Source organism: Triticum aestivum, chromosome 7D, assembly GCF_018294505.1.
Source record: "Triticum aestivum cultivar Chinese Spring chromosome 7D, IWGSC CS RefSeq v2.1, whole genome shotgun sequence".
Lineage (NCBI taxonomy): Eukaryota > Viridiplantae > Streptophyta > Magnoliopsida > Poales > Poaceae > Triticum > Triticum aestivum.
In genome coordinates this window covers 634,681,092-634,703,045 of record NC_057814.1, presented here as the reverse complement: position 1 = coordinate 634,703,045, position 21,954 = coordinate 634,681,092, and the positions used below count along the sequence as shown (strand labels likewise).

The 21,954-nt window shown below is 46.3% G+C and overlaps 1 long non-coding RNA gene across 2 annotated transcripts; it reads right to left on the bottom strand.

Annotated features, from left to right (window-relative positions):
• Nucleotides 1-18,237: 18,237 nt before the first annotated feature.
• On the bottom strand, nucleotides 18,238-19,767 carry LOC123169190 (uncharacterized). Of its 2 annotated transcripts, XR_006484680.1 has the most exons (4): nucleotides 19,656-19,767; nucleotides 19,199-19,569; nucleotides 19,036-19,102; nucleotides 18,238-18,837 (listed from the first exon to the last, which is right to left on the bottom strand). It is a non-coding gene; the product is annotated as an uncharacterized lncRNA (long non-coding RNA). The 2 variants fall into 2 exon arrangements; XR_006484679.1 differs by having other exon boundaries at nucleotides 18,238-19,102.
• Nucleotides 19,768-21,954: the final 2,187 nt, after the last annotated feature.

The following is a 21,954-nucleotide window of genomic DNA, read 5'->3' as shown; positions in this document are numbered from 1 at the left end:
TAATCATTGAGTTGTAAATATATAGAAGTGTGATGATCATCATTTAATAGAGCATTGTTCCAAAAAAAGAGAAAGGACAAATAAAAAAAGAAAGGCCCAAAAAAAGAGAAAAGAAATAAAAAGGGACAATGCTACTATCCTTTTTTCACACTTGTGCTTCAAAGTAGCACCATGATCTTTATGATAGAGAGTCTCTTGTTTTGTCACTTTCATATACTAGTGGGAATTTTTCATTATAGAACTTGGCTTGTATATTCCAACAATGGGCTTCCTCAAATGCCCTAGGTCTTCGTGAGAAAGCAAGTTGGATGCACACCCACTTAGTTTCTTTTGTTGAGCTTTCATACATTTATATCTCTAGTGCATCTGTTGCATGGCAATCCCTACTCCTTGCATTGACATCAATTGATGGGCATCTCCCTAGCCCATTGATTAGCCGCGTCAATGTGAGACTTTCTCCTTTTTTGTCTTCTCCACACAACCCCCATCATCATACTCTATTCCACTCATAGTGCTATATCCATGGCTCACGCTCATGTATTGCGTGAAAGTTGAAAAAAGTTTGAGATTACTAAAGTATGAAACAATTACTTGGTTGTCATCGGGGTTGTGCATGATGAGAGCATTCTTGTGTGACAAAAATGGAGCATGACCAAACTATATGATTTTGTAGGGATGAACTTCTTTGGCCATGTTATTTTGAGAAGACATAATTGCTTAGTTAGTATGCTTGAAGTATTATTATTTTTATGTCAATATTAAACTTTTATCTTGAATCTCTCGGATCTGAACATTCATGCTACAATAAAGAAAATTACATTGAAAATTATGTTAGGAAGCATTCCACATCAAAAATTCTGTTTTTATCATTTACCTACTCGAGGACGAGCAGGAATTAAGCTTGGGGATGCTTGATACGTCTCCAACGTATCTATAATTTTTTATTGTTCCATGCTATTATATTATCTGTTTTGGATGTTTAATGGGCTTTATTATACACTTCTATATTATTTTTGGGACTAACCTATTAACCGAAGGCCCAGTGCAAATTGTTGTTTTTTGCCTATTTCAATGTTTCGCAGAAAAGGAATACCAAACGGAATGAAACCTTTGGGAGAGTGATTTTTGGAACAAACATGATCCAGAGGACTTGGAGTGGACGTCAAGAAAGAAGCGAGGAGGCCACGAGGCAGGGAGGCCCACCTGCCCCCCTGGGCGCACCCCCCACCCTCGTGGGCCCCTCGCAGCTCCACCGACCAACTTCTTCCTCCTATATATACCCATATACCCCGAAAACATCAAGGAGCACCACGAAACCCTATTTCCACCGCCGCAACCTTCTGTACCCGTGAGATCCCATCTTGGGGCCTTTTCCGGCGCTCCGCCGGAGGGGGAATCGATCATGGAGGGCTTCTACATCAACACCATAGCCTCTCCGATGATGTGTGAGTAGTTTACCACAGACCTTCGGGTCCATAGTTATTAGCTAGATGGTTTCTTCTCTCTCTTTGGATCTCAATACAAATTTCTCCTCGATCTTCTTGGAGATCTATTCGATGTAACTCTTTTTGCGGTGTGTTTGTCGAGATCCGATGAATTGTGGTTTTATGATCAAGATTATCTCTGAACAATATTTGAATCTTCTCTTAATTCTTTTATGTATGATTGGTTATCTTTGCAAGCCTTTTCGAATTATCAGTTTGGTTTGGCCTACTAGATTGATCTTTCTTGCCATGAGAGAAGTGCTTAGCTTTGGGTTCAATCTTGCGTTGCTCTATCCCAGTGACAGAAAGGGAAACGACACGTATTGTATTGTTGCCATCAAGGATAAAAAGATGGGGTTTATATCATATTGCTTGAGTTTATTCCTCTACATCATGTCATCTTGCCTAATGTGTTACTCTGTTCTTATGAACTTAATACTCTACATGCATTCTGGATAGCGGTCGATGTGTGGAGTAATAGTAGTAGATGCAGAATCGTTTCGGTCTACTTGTCGCGGACGTGATGCCTACATACATGATCATGCCTAGATATTCTCATAACTATGCACTTTTCTATCAATTGCTCGATAGTAATTTGTTCACCCACCGTAATACTTATGCTATCTTGAGAGAAGCCACTAGTGAAACCTATGGCCCCCGGGTCTATTCTTCATCATATAAGTTTCCAATCTATTTTTACTTTGCAATCTTTACTTTCAATCCATATCATAAAAATACCAAAAATATTTATCTTATTATCTCTATCAGATCTCACTTTTGCAAGTGGCCGTGAAGGGATTGACAACCCCTTTATCGCGTTGGTTGCAAGGTTCTTATTTGTTTGTATAGGTACGAGGCGACTTGTGTGTAGTCTCCTACTGGATTGATACCTTGGTTCTCAAAAACTGAGGGAAATACTTACGCTACTTTGCTGCATCACCCTTTCCTCTTCAAGGGAAAAATCAACGCAAGCAAGAGGTAGCAGTCGTGCAGCCACTGGTCAGCACTTGACGGCGCCCGCCGTTAGGCGGGGACGTTGCCAACGACCGAGGCCGTCGGCATAGATGTACGGACACCGTCGGGATAGCATCTATGCCGACGGCCTTTCTATGCCGACGGTCTCCCGGGCTACGCTGACGGATATTATGCCGACGGCCCTATGCCGACGGGGGCCGTCGGCATAGGCCTGTCCCGACGGGAATCGGGGCTATACCGATGGCCAGGGCGGTCGGCATAGCGGGCGATTCTGGTGGTGCCAACATCGTATACTAGAATGGTACTAGGTAGGTAGGTGGTCGAGGCAAAGGGAAACCTTAGCTAAGTGGTTAGGCATGCGGTTGTGCAGTCTAACCATCCTGGTTTGATTCTTAAAATTGACAGAAGATGCACATGATTTTCTCCTATTATTGAGAATTAAACTCGGTATAGGATGGAACCACTCATCAACAAAAATTCTTGGTACTCATTTAAGAAAATATTGAAGACCATGCTTATTTTCGTACTCATACTAAAAAGGTTGTGTGCATCCCTTGCTTTTTAGGGGATTTATGTGCATCCCTAGTTGATGCAGAGGCCGGGTAGTGAAATTCCCTCCTAATTTTTGAAGAATTAGAACTTCTTTCTCGAGCTAGCTAGCTTACACCGAAGAAACGCATCAGCCGCCCGGGTCGCTCCTACAGGCGACTCCGGTGGCCTCCCCAGCTGCCACACCACAGGTCACCCCAGCCGACCATCTCCTTCGCCGCCGCCAAAGAGGGTCGTCGGTGCTGCCGGTGGCGGCGGGATGCACCTGTTCGGCTCTCCACTCCCTTCATCTCCTGGGTTGGCCAGCATGCATCTGCCGTAAGATCTGATCCATGACGTGCCCACTGCATCGCTCCGGCTCAGTGCTGCTTGCCTATCCAGGTTGCTGCTCTGGAGTAGTTCCATGGCTTCTCGAGGATCCTGTTCACGGATGTTACGTTGCTCTATCAAGTGGATGGCTCGATATGTGCCATTGCAGCTGTGCCTAGAGGTAGCGGCGAACAAACTTGATCCAGCTTTTGGTAGTGTTGATCTTGGAGGTCTCCGACGGTGTGATTATGGATGGCAGCTTGAGGCAGAGGGCATGGTTGTGCAACTGCGGTGGTGACTTTTTGACCGGGCCGACAATCTCTAGTGCTGAGACGTTGGTGGCTACCACGACAGACCGGGGATCATGGATCTTCTGATCCAGTGGTAACGACAAGTTTATTTTGCCGACCGATTTTTGCCGCCACGAACGAGGACGGTGGAGCACGAGGATGGTGTGGGATTGCCAAAGTGTCGAGAGCTGGGATTTTGGCTGTGCCTGGCCTTCCTCCCTTAATCTCCGTCACAATGTGCGACAACGACCATCATTGTCCGATGGCTTTGGTAGGACCGGCTCTTGTCACGGCTCGATTGCCTGCTTTTTGGAACATGGTCTTCACTTGCGTGGCATTCACGTCAAGACCGTGCTATGAATGTAGCTGCTGGGATTGCGAAACATGCTGGTGACAAATCATGACGACTTTGATTTGGTGGTGCTACTCAAGTACCAGTTTCAAGCTTCAGGGTGAAAACTTAAGGTCTGACCCTAATTGGTTATATCTGGCAAGGGCGATATTTTGTTTTGTTATTACTTTGTTGGAGGCATTGCTTAGATTTGCTCGGACTTCAGCTCTAGGGTCAAAACTCATGATCTCACTTTCGGTGGTTGGACCTGGCAATGGTAGCACTTGAGTGTCGTTCCCTTTTAAAAGCGTTGCTGTTAAAGAACCTTTTCCATTGTAGTTGTGATGTCTAGAATGATTGGTGCGGGTATGGTTGCTCTCGCAACTTGTTGATCATTGTTTTGATCACTTCAGAGTTTTTTACTCCACTAATGCACGCTTGGGTCTTGTATGACTTTGCTATTTGCTGGTGCGATTCTTTATGTGTGTGCATTGATGTTGGTTGTGTGCATCCTACCTATATATGCCGAGGCCGGCTGTGAGCTTTTTTTGTTTGTATCACCTTAATGCTTTATTTCGAGTTAATAAAATCCACCCTGTATAAAAGAAGGTAGGTGGTTGAGTTGATCCAACATTACTCCTAAACAGAAATATACTACTAGTAGAGTCATTCGTATCAAAAAAGAAAGGTAATGTTTGTATCCGGCCGAACGGCCGAAGCGTCCGCCGGTCGCGTCAGGTCCCCTTATGCTTTCATTTCCCCTCTACCTTATCTTCTTCCTCCACCATTCATTTCTTATCCATATTGTTCATCATCGCCGGCGTTTTTCCCGTTCTGCTTGAACCGCCTAGGGGATGAACTGGCTTACGCTGCCGCTGCAGGCCAACCACGGGCGCCTGTTGTAGGATGAGCCACCACATGGGGGGCGGGTAAATGGCCACAACGAGAGGCAACCCTCACCTACGAAGCACACGAGCTGCATCGGTAGTGAGCTTTCAACGCTGCAGCTGCGACAACCCTATGCTGGAAATAGAGACTCGACATGCTGGGGACTGCAGGCTCCTTTGTGAAGCAACCACCGGCGAGCGTTGGCACATGACCAACGAGGAGATGCTAGAACCACCACATACAAGTGTTGCAACCATTGACAAAAAAACTTCAAGCCTAGATAAAAAAAAAAGCTTCAACCAGCCACTGTCAAAATACAAAGTTGCAACTGTTGCGAAAAAATCTTCAACCTTGGATAGAAAAAGCTCCAACCGAAAGATATACAGAGTTTCAACCCAGCACTGCTCGAAGAAATTATTTGCAACCGTTCACAGAACAAGCTACGATTGTAGTTGAAAAAAGGCTTCAACCTGTGGAAAAAGATTCAACCAATGTGAGAAAAAGCTTCGACCGGGGTGTCGACGGTGCGAGCGGTGACATTGAGAGCGGCGGTAGTGCTACAACGAAGGCGGATAGGTGTTGCAACAACAGAGGAGTCGGGTGTGCTTCTAGGCGGCGGTGTTTTGCTATGAGGTCAACGTTGTCCTACTGGAACTGGCGAGGATGGGTGCTGCGACGGCGACCACCGGTGACGAGGGCGTCAACCGGTGGCGACGAGGACAGTCGGCGAGCTAGCTGGCATCTGGAGGATCACAGGGCTGCTTGCAATGGAGAGGCGACATGTTTATTTTGGCGAAGCAGTTGGGAAGGAAAGGTATGATGCAGCCCTGAATGATAATGAAGCATTGCTGATCCCCCTCTCTGATGAGGAGGTTTTCGACACGATTCGCTCAGCTAATACCAATGCGGACTCGGGCCCAGACGGTTTCTCCATCCCCTTCTTTAGGCAGTTCTGGCCCCAGCTGCGGGGCCTCGTCCAGGCTATCATTCAAGGCTTCTGGTTGGGCACCGTTGATATATCACAGTTAAATTACGGTGTGCTTACTCTTATCCCTAAAGTCGAAGGGGCAGACCTAATCACACAATTTAGATCTATAGCCTTGATCAATAACTTCGCGAAGCTTCCGGCTAAAGGCTTTGCTACTAGGCTCTCCCCAATCGCTCACCGCACTCTTAGCCCTTTCCAATATGCTTTCATAAAGGGCAGGTTTATTCTGGATGGTATTCTTTGTCTCCATGAGATTGTTCATAGGCTTATGCAGTTGGTCACGGGTGGCCACACTACTGTTTCGGTCAACGGGAACATTAGTCACTTCTTCGCCAACGGCAGGGGCCTGAGGCAAGGTGACCCGGCCTCTCCTCTTCTCTTCAACTTTGTCGCTGACTCTCTCACTCATATTCTGACTCGGGCTGTCACAGCTGGCCACATCACTCCTGTCAGCTCTCACCTTGTCCCTAATGGCATCTCTCACTTACAATATGCGGATGATACTATCATTATGGTTGAACTGAATGAGGCTAGCATAACCCACCTGAAATTCCTGCTCCTTTGCTTGGAAGCTCCTATGGTCTTAAAATCAATTTTGCTAAGAGTGAAGTCATTGTTACTGGGGTCTCGGACGTTGAGGCCCAAAGAGTCGCTCATCTCCTTAACTGCTCCCTAGGCTCCTTTCCTTTCAAATATCTCGGCCTTCCGATCTCTCCCCACAAGCTGCTGCCTAAAGATTTTGCTCCGGCCGTCACTAAGGTGGCCAGTCGGCTCTTGCCGTGGAGAGGCCTATATAATACCCAAGTGGGCAAGGTTGCCCTTACCAACGCTTGCTTGCCTTCCCTCCCCATGTTCCTGATGGGTTTTTACCTCCTCTCAGGAGGGACTCGCGCTGGCTTTGATAAGCATAGGGGTGCCTTTTACTGGAATTCGGCTGATAATAAACGCAAATAAAGGCTGGTGAAATGGAAATACATTTGTCGACGCAAAAACCTGGGTGGGTTAAGCATCATCACCACGGCTATCATGAATAAATGCCTCATTTTAAAGTGGTGGTGGAAAATCATATCTTCCGTGGAACACCCCCTGTGGCTCAACATTCTCAAAGCTAAGTACTTCCCGGCGTCGAGCCCCATGTTTGCTCCGTCCACTGGTGGCTCCCAGTTTTGGCATCAGCTTGTTAAAGTCCGTCCGATTTTTCAATCCTTGGTCAAGTTTATAGTCAGGAATGGTAAATCTACTCGTTTTTGGTTAGACTGGTGGTGCGGGGAAACCACCCTCGCGGTGTCGTTCCCTATCTTATTTTCTTACTGTGGTAACCCAGAGATCTCTATCTTTGAGCTCTCTCTAAATAACTGGGATCTAGACCTTCGTAGGACGCTCTCTCCTGAAGAGTTGGAAGACTGGCATCGCCTTACTGCTTGCTTCCCCCTGCTCTCGGAGGAAGAGGACTCGGTTGTCTGGCCCCACTCTTCTTCTGGGCGCTTTTCGGTTAAGTCTGTCTATGCTAAACTTATTTCTGGCTCCCCTACGTCCAAGTTCAAATGCATCTGGAGTGCCCGTATCCCTCCTAAGATCAAAGTTTTTATGTGGCAAGCTTTTCGTGGGAAGCTTCCCGCGGCGGATCAAATTTCATGTGGTGCTGTATTTGATATTGGTTGCAAGTGAATTGGAATCCACTGTCCTTCGTGGACTTGCGGAGATTGGCCAGTGGCTTATCTGGGCCTTCTAAAAGGATCTTCTGGGTTGGGTTTGCAGCGATTTGTTGGTCGCTATGGACCACAAGAAACAAATTTACCATCGAACATATCTTCCCGGTTAATCCTGTTAGTTGCTTATTTAAAACTGGTGTATTTCTGTAGCAGTGGAGATTATTGATTAAAGAAGTGGACCACGAGACTTTCGACGCTATGGCATCCAAGATTCGGACCACGGCTTCCTCCTTGGCGCGTTGGAATCGGGTGGCTTCTTAAGTCAGCTTCCTTTTATCATTTCTTTTGAGGGCTGGCCTGCGTGCCATGACTGGCTTGATGGCCATGTATGCGAACTTATTATTCTGCTGCTCTACTACTTTGTTGGCTTGGTTGTGGGTTGTGACATTCTGCCTGGTGGCTTTATTAATAAAGTCGGGCGTATGCCTTTTCTTTAAAAAGAGTGAATTGTGTGTGCTCTGTGCGACCAGCCGAAATTTGGGCCGGTCGACCAACCTATCACTTGCCCAAAAAGAATATAGCCATCATGCAACTTGCCTCCTAAACGCATTATCTTCAGATTGCACGTATCTGAAAGATACTGTAAAAATCTGTTTAAAATTCTGCCCGTGTATCATGCGGACACTAGTTTATAGAATGCGGCAGCCTTGAAAATTGGTTGCTTGCATGCACCTGCCTGCCTGCCGTGCCATGGACTCGCTACCACGGACAAGAGCAGCAAGCTACGGCGATGGCACTGGCAAGCAGAAGCCACATGTGCTCGTCGTGCCGTACCCAGCGCAGGGCCACCTGCTACCGCTTCTCGACCTGGTGGTGCTGCTCGCCGGACGGGGGCTCGCGCTCACCGTCGCCGTCACGCCAGGCAACGTACGGCTCCTCGCCGCATTGCCGCCGTCCGTCGCCACTGTCGTGCTGCCGTTCCCATCCGGGCCTTTTCTCCCGGCCGGATGTGGCGAGAACACCAAGGACCTTCCGGCGGACCTCTTCCGGCCGTTCATGGCGTCGCTGGTGGCCCTCTCGGCGCCGCTCCTCGCCTGGTGCAAGGCCCAGCCCCGTCCCGTCACGTCCATTGTCTCCGATCTGTTCATGGGCTGGACGCGTCCGCTCGCCGACGAGCTCGGCGTGACGCACGTGGCCTTCTCGCCCACAAGCGTCCACTACCTCGCATTCACTCGCTCCCTCTGGCGCCGCATGCCGACGGGGCACGACGAAGACGGCGACGAGAGGGTGGTCTCCTTCCCGGAGCTGCCCGGCTCGCCTAACATCCCATGGCGCCGCCTGTCGTGGCTGTTCCGGATGCATGTGGTCGGCGATGAGGTCTCCGAGACGATCCGGCAGATCCTGCTGTGGAGTCTCGAGAGCTCCTGCTTCGTGGTCAACTCGTTCGCGGCTCTCGAGGGCGGCTGCTTCACGGACGCGCTGGCGGCCAACCGGGTGTTCATGGTGGGCCCGCTGTCGGAAGCCGCCGATGTGCGTGGCGGCGAGGAGGAGCCCGCGGAGGTGTGCGCGTGGCTGGACGCGTTCGGCGACGGCTCCGTCGTGTACATCAGCTTCGGGTCGCAGGAGGCGCTGTCGCCGGCTCAGGCGGCGTGCGTGGCCGAAGCTCTGAGGCTGAGCCCGACCGCCGCGTTCGTCTGGGTGGCGAGGAGCGGCACCGTCGTGCCCGAGGGGTTCGAGGCGGCCACGGCATCGCGCGGGAGGGTGATCCGGCGCTGGGCGCCGCAGCTGGACATCCTGCGCCACCGCGCCGTTGGGTGGACGCTCACACACTGCGGCTCGAACTCGGTGATGGAGTCGATCGCCGCTGGCGTGGGGATGCTCACGTGGCCGATGGCCGCCGACCAGTTCACAAACGCGTGGCTGCTTGCGGAGACCGGCGTGGCCGTGCCGGTGGCGGAGGGCGCCGACACCGTGCCCGACGTCGGGAAGGTGGCAACCGCCATCTCCACTGCTGTCGCGTCAAAAGAGGGGGAGTCCACGAGCAGGCGCGTGGTGGAGCTCGGTCGGAAGGCGGCAGCCGCGGTGGCAGTAGGGGGAACGTCGTACAATGATTTGGAAGAGTTGGTGTGTGCCCTAAGTGATGTCCACGTGGCATCATCATGCTCCGTTGAATAGTTTGTTTTCCATAATCTATGTATATATTTCACACCGACCACATCCTTCTCGGTTCCAAATAATTAATGTATCCATCCACCTTGTTTTTCTTCATTTATCTTCGGGGTGTGGCTAGGTCTCAATCGACTACTGAGATTTACTTAAACATTAGTCAAGTGACATAGTATATAAGTAGAAAAAAGAAAAAGTTAAAAATATAATTTTGCACGAATCTTCACGCAAGAACGAACGAATATGGCATCGATTGAGACATAACCAAGTCGCAGCCGGGACTTAGCAAAGCGATTATCTATAACCAAGTGTGCGCGGCTGGTTTGCTTATACATGTGTTTTAATTTTCATAAGGTCTATAGTGTGCAATTTAAACTATCAAATTTTATATGAATATCCTTTTCAGAAATTAGTAAGGGCATCTCCAAAGCTACCCCTAAAATGGGCAAATCATCCCTATGAAGACCACATTCGGACCAATCCACGGACAGGTGTTGGTACAGTGACAAAATGCGTCATGTACCCAATGGTGCACCCCACGGTCGGCCTGGATCAAGCTCAAGGAGGCATAAGAGATGTGTGCTACTATCCTCTTCGGTGGTGTTATGCAGATCTTCGTGAAGAAGAACATCAACAGGCAGATATATCAAGTAAAGCTTAGGGTTAGTGGTGGCATGTAGATCTTTGTCCAAAAGGCCTCCATGCCCATCCAGCACTCTCTAGACCAGCAAGTATCAAGCCAAGGCACCCAGCAACGACGATCGTCGGCAGAGACCCGAGAACGATCCCACCAAACAACGGCTATCCATAGCTATCGTGCACTTAGCAAGCCTTCGACAGCAAGCTACTGCCTCACATATGCATGCATGGCACATCGGTTCTGCGCTCACAGGGCTCCCGCGCCACGTGCCTGGTGGGTAGGGGCGCCAGGCGATGGACAAGACACAAGGGATTACTCACTCACCCACGCCTCCTGTGAGTATCACCAAGTTCGGTGTTGACAAGACAGGGGTCCGTTCCCGGAAGATAGAAGGCGATGACACATTGTTCCCACCTACTTGATCGGACCCAGACCACTTCCTTAGCCTCGAAGCCATCTATGGTATCCCTTGGAATATAAAATGAGGGCCAAGCGAGAGAGGAAGGGGGAAAAGAGGAGAAACACAAGAGTGAGCAGAGCAAGGTTGGACACTTGTTAGAACATAGGTAGGAGCACACTACGCTTTTCGTTTCCGGAAAGGACTTGTTGCACTAATCCACCCATAAAAACACACACAAAAAACAGGAGTAGAGTATTATGAAGGAAATATGCCCTAGAGGCAATAATAAAGTTGTTATTTTGTATTTCCTTATATCATGATAAATGTTTATTATTCATGCTAGAATTGTATTAACCGAAAACTTGATACATGTGTGGATACATAGACAAAATACCATGTCCCTAGTAAGCCTCTACTAGACTAGCTCGTTAATCAAAGATGGTTAAGTTTCCTAACCATAGACATGTGTTGTCATTTGATGAACGGGATCACATCTTTAGGAGAATGATGTGATGGACAAGACCCATCCGTTAGCTTAGCATAATGATCCATAAGTTTTATTGCTATTGCTTTCTTCATGTCATATACATATTCCTTTGACTATGAGATTATGCAACTCCCGAATACCGGAGGAATACCTTGTGGGCTATCAAACGTCACAACGTAACTGGTTGAAAATAATAGTGAAACAACACATCTATAATATAACAAGATCCAATGGAGTAGTTGAAAAAATATAACTGCATATATGTATGATTAACATTTTTTGGCAGATGATCAACATTTCTATAATTTATGTTTTGATGTTTAATTTTTAAATACATTTTCTACATTTTATACACCAAGCAAAAAATTACACACATTTAACATTTTTTAAATAAATGATTAACATTTTTATTCTTTCATACACATTGTACATTTTTTATATATATAAATAAATATATTAATACATATATTTAAGATATGATTACATTTTTCTGATACATGACCAATATTTTTTTTACAGAACTTGCAAAAAATGAAAAAGACTTAACAACATATTTGTACAAAGTTGAGTCATTTATTTTGAAACAGAGGGAGTATATTACTTACCAGAAGATCCAATATAGTAAGTGCTTACGCCAGCAGGATTCGATCGCACGCCTTATTGCTCGAGGGCAAGAGCTCAAACCACTGCGACACGTGTGTATTTGTTTGAGAAATCGAGTAGTGCATTTTTTATAAACTTATTGCGGCACACATGACTCATGGCACGGTGCTGCACGGACGAGCATTCTTTCCAACTCGTGTTAAGTGATACATAGTCATGCCCGCGCACTCCCCCCTTCCTTTAGACTGTGCAGCCCACCCACTACATCCACCACGGGAGCTATTCAACCCACTGGCAGTTTTTTTGGTCATTCGTTTCCTCGGTCGGTTTTTCCACTGTTGTTCCGGTTTATTTTGGATTCTTTTCCTTTTCGTTTGTTTTTTTCCTTTGGATTTCTTTGTTTCTCCCAATTTTCCTTGGTTTTTCAGGTTTCCTTTCTGTTTTCATTGGTTTTGTCTTCCTTTTTTGTTTTCGCCTGTGTTTGCATCATTTTCACTATTTTCATCGTTTTACATTGGTTTACTTTGTTTTTTCCTCGATTCTCATTGGCTTTTTTTTTCATATGCTTCGATTTTATTTGTTTCACCCATTTACTTTGGTTTTTCTGATTTATACTTTGGTTTTCTTTTTGTTTTATTGGTTTTCATTGGTTACTTTTGTGTTGAACACATCGCTACTTTTTACGGTACATGATGAACATTTTTACTGTCTATCTGAAATATATATTTTTGATACACGTTGATTTTTTTTTAAAGTACGCGATTTTTTTTTCTTAAATGCATTTTTTATTTTTATTTTCTTGAACACATGGTCAATAAATTCCCCATACACGGTAAATATTTTTTAAAGGAAAAAAATTCGCACGCAATGTGCATTTTTTGTATACATCAAGAGCATTTTTATTTACATGTTTAACATTTTTCATATGCAACTGAATTTTTTTTGTTCTACACGTTTTAAATTTCCTAAATACGTGATTTTTTTCAAATATATGTTTTCGATGTGTATTTTGTTTTTCATACGCATTATACACATTTGTATCCCTTTAGCATTTTTAAAATACATGATTAACATAAATAAAAAATATGATTAACTTATTTTTTGTCTACTTGTTTCCATAGACCTTCTAAATTCTTTCCATACACCAGCAGCATTTTTTATACATGTGTTAACATTTTTCTAATGCGTGCTGAATTAAATTGTTTTTAAATATATGTTTTAATGTCTATTTCTTCCATACACCTTGGATATTTTTCCTACACATCTGGAGCATTATCTTTTACTCATTTTATATATTCAAATACATGACTATTTTTTTCCAAATATATGTGTTTGCACTTTTTTTCAAATATGTATCAAAAGTTTTTTGAATATGCCTCAATCCTTTTTTCATACATATGTTAATATTTATTAAATTCATGATAACATTTGTTAAATGTGTGACGGACGCATTAAAAAACGAAAGGCAAAACTAAAAATGAAAATAAAAAATAGAAGAGAAGAAAATAGAAACAAAAGTAAAAAAACAAATAAGCAAAACAGAAGTCAATGGAAAAGAAAAAATTGTGACCGTATTGGGACGTCCCATTTGCGACAGTGTTGAAGGTGGGCGCTCCCTTCAATCATGCATTAAGCGAGGTATAGTCACACGCCTACCACCGCCTCTTTTACGTGCGTCGGCGCAGGTAAATCCTATATGACAAATAATGCATCAAGTAGTCGGCACGATCACACCGAAGCAACTAAGCTGGACATTTACGCTTGGAGAATTGGATGTTGCCTCCAGTTTTCCAACCTTCTACTAGCTTCCTTACTAGTTCAGGTCATGTTTTTTCACTCTCTCTTTTCTTGTTGTTTCTTTTACCGATTTTCTTTGTTTCCATTTTCAGAAAAGTTCCCATTTGAATAAATGTTGAAAATGAAAAATAATCAACAGAATTTAAAAAATGTCCATGTTACAATAAATAAATCAAAATTTCAAAAATGTTTCCATTTAAAAAAATCAAAAAATATTAGGGAAGTTTAAAAATTTATTCCTGATTTAAAACATGTTTTAAAATTTGTTATTCAAACTCCAAAATATTCATGTTTCAAAAACGTTCAGGTTTTCTGAGAAATGTTTGCATATTCAAAAAATGGTCAAAATTTTGAAAAAAAAGCAAGATTCCTCTTTTTTAAAATCATAAATTTTCAAAATATTTCACACTTTATAAATATAAAAGTTCTTTAGATAAAATGAATGAAAAATAAAAATAAAATAAAGGCCGCTATAGTAGCTGGCTCGCTAAATTAGCTAAGCCGCTATAGTGCGCCAATGGGCCAGCCCAGTCGGGTGCTCCCGTGTGGGAGGCTGGCAATTTGACCCTTAATGCGTCCAATAAGAGCTCCCCATGGCACGTACTCCCTCCGTTCCTGAATATAAGTCTTTGTAGAGATTCCACTATGAACCACATACGGATGTATATAGATGCAATTTAAGTATAGATTCACTCATTTTACTCCGTATGTGATTCATAGTGGAATCACTCCAAAGACTTATATTTAGGAACGGAGGGAGTACATTTTTCTTTTTTTCCGGAAAAGACATGCATGCATGCACTGACATCATTCAGCTGTAGTGAAACGGAAGCAACTGTATCATAGCTGGAATATTAACTTCTAGATGAGACAGATTTGTGATTATGGCAGCAAAGAATAGCAACAATTCTTACCAAAGATAATCTTGCTAAGTGTTACTGGCATGGTATCAAACAATGTGGTTCTTGTGATCAGGAGGAGACAATACATTATTTATTTTGTCATCTCCGAATTTGGCGTACGATTCCTGTTACTTGCAATTTAGCACGGCCAACGAGTGATCTATATTAGTTTGGAAATTGGTTGGGTGATATTCATCATAAATTGAAGGGCCAAATCCATGTGGGAGTTTCTCTCATTCTCTGGGAAATATGAAATTGCCGGAGTGATTGTGTTTTTAATAGATCGTCAATTCCTAATTTCTTGCAGGTTATCTGAGACCCAAGCGTGTGTTGCCAAATTTTGGATTATATTGTTAATGACCAACAAAAGAGCTTGCAATATGCTTTACCAGTTTGCACTTTGCAAAAAAAAAAAGTGATAATCTTCTTCTGGTTCAGCAAGTCATCCACTAAAGTCTCAATATTTCAACCCACCGGCACCTCCATACACATTTACAAGTCATCCTCCTACCCGTTTACGTGCTACTTCAAACCACATGACAATCATACATAACCGCTTGCAGAATCACCTATTTAGGGAGCCATATTGGGAAGCTTTATTTTTTTCCTCCGGAGGCAGAGCGCCATCTTTCTTAGTAGGATATTTGGCTCAGCGGAGCGAAGTGGGCAGAGCGCCCTTTTACCAGCTCCTCGATTTATAACTGGATCGCCACTCTGCTTCGGCGCGAAGCCGCGGAGCGGAGGGAGTCCGAACACGCCTTTGGTGTGCGCTTTTTCAAATTCCATAAAAGGGAAATCTGTTGCTGCGAACACTCGATTATTCTTTTTGTGTGTCTCGTACTCGGTAACCTTGCATTGCATGCACCGGCATCTTCTTCTCTGATATTACAAACTACTAGGAGGGGAAATATACAAAGAGTAGTACACACACAGAGAGCAAAGCAGAAGTACAATGAGAAATGTTATTCGTCGTAATTAGGTTTTACGAAACCTTATGCACCAACAACTCAAGAGATATCCTACGTGGCCTAGTAGACGATAAAGAAAAGTGCTATTCACAGGCGGGGGGGGGGGGGGGGATATTTCTAACCGGTCGGGTTTCCTTCTTTCACCTAATTGAATAGTGCAACAACAAATATAAATTATATAGTTCAACAAATAAAAACTCATATTTCATCACACGTCGAGCTAGGCGTCGCCCTTGATCCTTCATAGGTGCTCCACCAGATCCTGCTGCAGTTGATGATGCACCTGTGGGTCTCGGATCTCCTGACGCATACTGAGGTAGGCAGTCTAGATTGCCGGTAGCTGGTGATCAACTTCGGCTAGAGGAACCTGCATGTAGTATGGTCCAGTGTCAAACACTGGCTCTTCCTACTCGCTCTCGATGATCATGTTGTGCAAGATGACACAGCAAGTCATGATCTCCCATATTTGATCTTTTGGCCAGGTCTGAGCAGGGTATCGGACAACAGCAAATCGAGATTGGAGCACACCAAATGCCCGCTCGACATCCTTCCTGCAAGCCTCCTGCACCTTGGCAAAGTGGGACTTCTTGCCTCCTGGCATAGCGTTTGAGATAGTCTTCACAAATGTAGACCATCTCGGATAGATGCCGTCAGCTAGGTAGTACCCCTTGTTGTAGTGCCGCACATTGACCTCGAAGTTCACCGGAGGAGAATGACCTTCAATAAGCTTGGCAAAGACAGGGAAGCACTGCAGCACGTTGATGTCATTGTGAGTTCCTGGCATACCAAAGAAGGAGTGCCAAATCCAGAGGTCCTGTGTGGCCACCGCCTCAAGTACCACACTGCAACCGCCTTTGACGCCTTTGTACATCCCCTGCCAAGCAAATGGGCAGTTCTTCCATTTCCAAAGCATGCAGTCGATGCTTCCAAGCATCCCAGGAAATCCTCTTGTTGCATTCTGTGCTAGGATCCGAGCAGTGTCTTCCGCATTGGGTGTTCGCAAGTATTACGGTCCAAACACTGCCACCACTGCCCGACAGAACTTGTAGAAACACTCAATGATGGTGGACTCGGCCATGCGCCCATAGTCGTCGAGTGAATCACCGGGAGCTCTATATGCAAGCATCCTCATCGCTGTCGTGCACTTGTGGATTGAGGTGAATCCAAGTTATCCGGTGCAATCCTTCTTGCACTTGAAGTAGTTGTCGAACTCCCGGATGGAATTCACAATCCTGAGGAAAAGCTTTTGACTCACCCGATAACGCGCCGAAATACTTTGTCGCCGTGCAGTGGAGCGTCGGCGAAGTAGTCGGAGTAGAGCATGTAGTAGCCTTCGAGACGATGCCGGTTCTTTGCTTTCATCCGCCCCGGCGCCGAGCCACCTCGCCGTGGCTTTTCATTGCTCGCCAGCAGGCCGGCGAGGGTGGCGAGGACCATGAGATGTTCCTCTTTCTGGACGTCGGCCTCGGCTTCCTCCTCCAGCAGCGCAGCGAGCGCCTCCTCCTCGTCCGAGTCCATTGCCGAGGCAGGCAAATCGCCGAACACCTTTGAGGGCGCGGTGGGCGCGCACCCGCCGCTACACTGCCCCTCCGCGGCTGGAACGCCGGAAAAATCGCTCATCCGGTGGTGGAGAGGCTGCCTCGGCGAAACCTCTACTCTTTTTCCGGCTGGGAATGGGCTATCTAGCGGTGGTGGGCGGTAGGCGACGCCGGGATCAGCCGGTTGGCGGCCGAGCGCGCGGGGGGTGGGAGGCGAATCTGGACGATAGGCTTGACTTTTCGCCTGACGGTGTGGGCCAGACGTGCTTTTCCCTTGCGCCGGAGCCCCCGATCGCCCCCTAGTGCGCCTGGTTCGGTCTGCGGTCGCCGGACCCAAAAACGGGCCGAGCCGGCGGATTTCGGCGTCCTGAAATGCGACTGGAGCGTTTTTTCGGTGCCGGCACGAAAAAAGTCACCTGGGGAGGAGGGGGGGCTGTTGGGGACGCGGCTGGAGATGCTCTAATCATTCCACCCGGCCAAGTCCCAACTCCAAACCCCGGCGACCAAAATGGAATTGTACTTCAATTGCATGTAAACCATCGGGCGAGGGTCCATGGGCTCCCCGAGAGGAACACCAAAACGAAGGGGAAACACATGCAACACATGGCATACCAGACCAACCACCCAAGGCCAACATCGGCCCGCCGTTTACATTCTGCTTCAAGCCATATGACAACCGCTTGCAGAATCACCAGCTCAGGGAGCATTATTGGCTCGTTATATTTCTACATCCTGACCGCCATCTTCTTTTGAGTGGAGCAAAATGTTTTGGCGCGCTCTGTTGCAAAATTCTACATACGGAAAATGTATCGTTGTGAATACTAGATTCTTTCTTTTTGTCCGTCCCATACTCGGGCATGCATTGCATTGCAGGTGCATTGCGTGCCACACCACCTTCTTCTTTGATACCAACCACTACCACACGAGGAAAAATACACCGGGAAAGAACATTGCGTCGCCGGTGCCGGCATTGGCTAACCTACTGACCCAAAGAGGAAAAATAGAAGCCTCTCGAAGCTACAAAGGAGGAGGAGGAGGAGAAGGAGGCCAAATTGAAACTGAAGGAAGAAAGGGAGTGGTCGTAGAGCTACAAAGGAGGCCAGACAGCCATGCTGGAGCTTGAGCTGCTAAATAAACTAGATGATTCCTCGCGCGTTGCTGCGGCACATTTATTCAAAACAAGATATTACATATACAGATGGAGATGATCACATGATTGGGAAAAAATATATAAAAAAGATAAATTATTGAAACAACACATTTCAGTGTAGGCTTTAAAGAAATCTATAGAACTCTGATGCTCGGTTAATGCTCACTCAATGTTAAGTAAATGAAACATTACTCGGATTATTATAATATATTGCACTGTGAGCATTTACAATCTATACATTTTGTTCATCAAAGACAGATGTGCTTCTAGGCCTGCCTCAAATTACAAAAGTGGCATTGCTACCATGTAGCTTTTGAACTCGTGCTGTCCACCTGCATGTGAGTGGGGTTAGGGAATAGAGTGCATGAGATGAAATGTTTTATTCTTTTCCCTTAAAAGAACTTGATATTTGGATCCCATCTTAGAGGCTTACACAGAATCATTTTATGTTAATGTAGTACACAATCTGAGCCAAACTAAATATCCAGGCAACCGTTAATGAAAAGAAAAATCAAGATACTAAGTTACTGCCGAAATAACATATGAAAGGCATATGCAGCCTAGCAACAGTTGAAAAATAGCAGCAAAAGATTAAAAAATCAATAGGAAAAACAGATCTCAGAATCTAAGTTACCCTGAGCCTTTTTCTTTTCAATATAGAAGCCAAACTGAATCAGAGATGCAACAATTATCTTCCAGTCTCCAAACCATGTCGTAAAGCTGATGAGTAATTCAGATCACATAGTAATAGTTAGAGCCACATACAAAAAGTATAGTATAAACAAATTGATTTGGCATGCTTCACTGTAACCTTTTTATGAGCAAATCGAGGATAGGGAGGAATTGAAAGGCAGCACAAAATACGTAGGCAAACAACAACAATACCAAGAGAATTGTTGCATCGTCATGGGATCTTACCATCATGGTTAGAAGCTAGCAGTAATGGATAGAGCAATCTATGAAAGGCATATCAAGTAGTAAATCCCTGCACCAAAAAGTCCAACCCCAAAAAGAAGTTGCATGTTAATTAGAAATACTGATGGTAAGCATACCAAATTAAATCTAGGTTGTGGGAATATACCATCTGCTTGCTCGACGAAATCACAATCTGCCTCCTCGGCATGGGTGTCAAGGGTCCTTGGCGCTCTCACCTTGCTGCGGCGACGGCGGGGCATCGGTACGTTGGTGGAGGCGTCGAGGTCAGTTGGAATCAGGACGGGAGGAGATGGGCTGGGAAGGGGACAGATGAACACATGAGGGGAAATTTATAGCCGATTTAATAATAAATATACAAACGCAATTGGTCGCTCTCACTTGCCTTCGGGCTTGGTATTTGTGGTGGAGGGCGGGAACGCCGTCTCCTGGAGCGCGATCTTGTCGACGCAGATTGCGTACACCCTGCAGCCCCCCCGCCTCCTGGCTGCCGCCATGGCCGCTGCCCATGGCCGCTGCCTGATAGGAACAGAGAAGCCAAACCAGATTAAATCACCATATACCCAGCAAAGGAGCAGATACAATCCAGAAGATCCAAGGAGTACCCATCTTGTCGTTGAGGGAGAGTGGGGCCGGGAGGGAGGCGACGAAGGAACCGGCGGCAGCGGCCATGTCGGTGGAGGACCCGGGCTGGACGCTACGGGAAAAGAACGAATCTGATGTTTGAAGGGGAGAACAGATCCATCCCTCTTACTCTTATTAGAGCATCTCCAACAGCCGCGTCAAACTAGCGCCGTGCCGCAAAATTGCCCGTTTTAGCACGTGCAACCGGTATAGTTGCTCCAGCGGGCGCGCAAAAACAGCGCGCGCGGCATATATAGTTCAGCGCGCGGCCGAAACTCAATCGTGCGCCGCTTATTTGCTGCGCCCGCTCCCGCGCGCTCGCTCGCAACTCCCACCCCCCATCCAGCCGCGCCGCCGACGCCGACCGCGCCACCCGGCGACCGTTCCAGCGCTTCCCCGGCCTATCCCCGCCCCGCGGCGGCTCCCCCCTCTAGTCCCGCCGCCCCTCGCGCACGTCCGTCCTCCGACGAACAGCGCCCGAGCGCTCGCTGCCGCTCGGCGCCCGCAAGGTGTTCGGCAAAACGCCTAGAAAGTATGTATTGCTCAAAAGCCATGAATTTGGTGCATGTTGATTGTAGTTTTTATAGCATAGTATTGAACGTTGTAGATGAGTTCGTCGTATGATTCTTCCGAAGAAGAATTTGATATGGAAGAGGAGGAGGATCTTGCAATGATCCTATCTATGCATATCAATAAAAAACCGAAGCACGGTGGTTCGGTTATGGGTTGGCAGAAAATTTGGAGGGATAGGATCGATGCCCACAACAGATTGATCAGGCATTATTTTGCGGAGAATCCCACATACCCCGAGTCGTATTTTCGTCGCCGGTTTAGGATGAGCACCGAGTCGTTCAGGCGCATTGCAGAGAAACTAGCGAGCCATGACCGCTTTTTTCAGCAAAGGAGGAATGTCGCCGGAGAGCTCGGGCATAGCACCTTTCAGAAGGTGACAGCCGCTTTGCGTATGTTGGCATATGGTATACCGGCTGATCTAGTTGATGATCACTTGGCTGTGGGTGAGTGCCAAGCCATCATGTGTGTCGAAATTGTGCAAGTGTTTGGTGAGGAGTATTTGAGATCTCCCAATGCTGAAGACGCCGCAAGGCTATTGGCGATGAACAAAGCTCGCGGCTTTCCCGGCATGCTTGGCTCAATAGATTGCATGCATTGGAGTTGGAAGAATTGTCCAAAGGCATGGCATGGGCAATTCCACGGCCAAAAAAAGGGTTCCACTATAATCCTTGAAGCGGTGGCCGATCAAGAGACTTGGATTTGGCATGCATTCTTTGAAATGCCTGGATCTTTGAATGACATCAATGTTGTCAGCCGGTCACCACTGATGAATAAGATTGCAAATGGTGAGTTGCCACCGGTGCAGTTTGTAGCAAATGGCCGTACATACAACTATGGCTATTATCTAGCGGATGGCATCTATCCAAAGTGGCAAACCTTTGTCAAGCCGTTGAAAAAGCCGGAAGGTAAGAAAAATCTTGATTTTCACAATGCTCAGGCGGCGGCTAGAAAAGATGTGGAGAGAGCTTTTGGGATTTTGCAAGCCCAATTTGCTATTGTGAGAGGACCGGCTAGATTTTGGGATCAGAAAATGCTTTGGTACATCATGCACGCTTGTGTGATCATGCATAACATGATCATCGAGAATGAGCGTGGCCAAGATGTAGACTACTCTCAGTATGAGCTCTTGGGACATCCCATGCGAGTGCGACGGAGGGCTGAAAGGGTGGCCCGTTTTGTTGCCTCCTATCATGCCATTCGACGTCCCGCAGCGCATAATGATCTTCAGAAGGATCTCATTGAGGAGTGGTGGGCACGGAATGGACGACAAAGAGCATCATGATTTGTGCGTTCGATATTGTATTGTTGAACTATTTGTTGTGTTTATTGCACTATTTGTTGTATTGAACGATAAACTGTTTGTTTGAGTTGTAATAACGAAATTGAACTATTTATTTTGATTTATTTTTGTTTGTGTTTGATCTTTTTGCTTCTGTTTTGGAATGCATATGTTGTTTGTGCGAGAGTCGCGCGCGCTGCATTTTTGCGCGTTACTGGAGCTGCGCGTGCGCGCTGCATTTTAGCGCGGCTGCTGGAGTCAGCGCTGCGCGCCGCGCCAAATCAGGCGATGGGCGCACGACAAAGTAGTTTTTAGCGCGCGGCGCGTTCGGCGGCTGTTGAAGATGCTCTTAGTTTTTAGTGGAGGGAGAGGATCAGGCGCAGAAGATGACCGAAAGGGGCGTTTGTGGGCAGCCTCTCTCGTGGGTT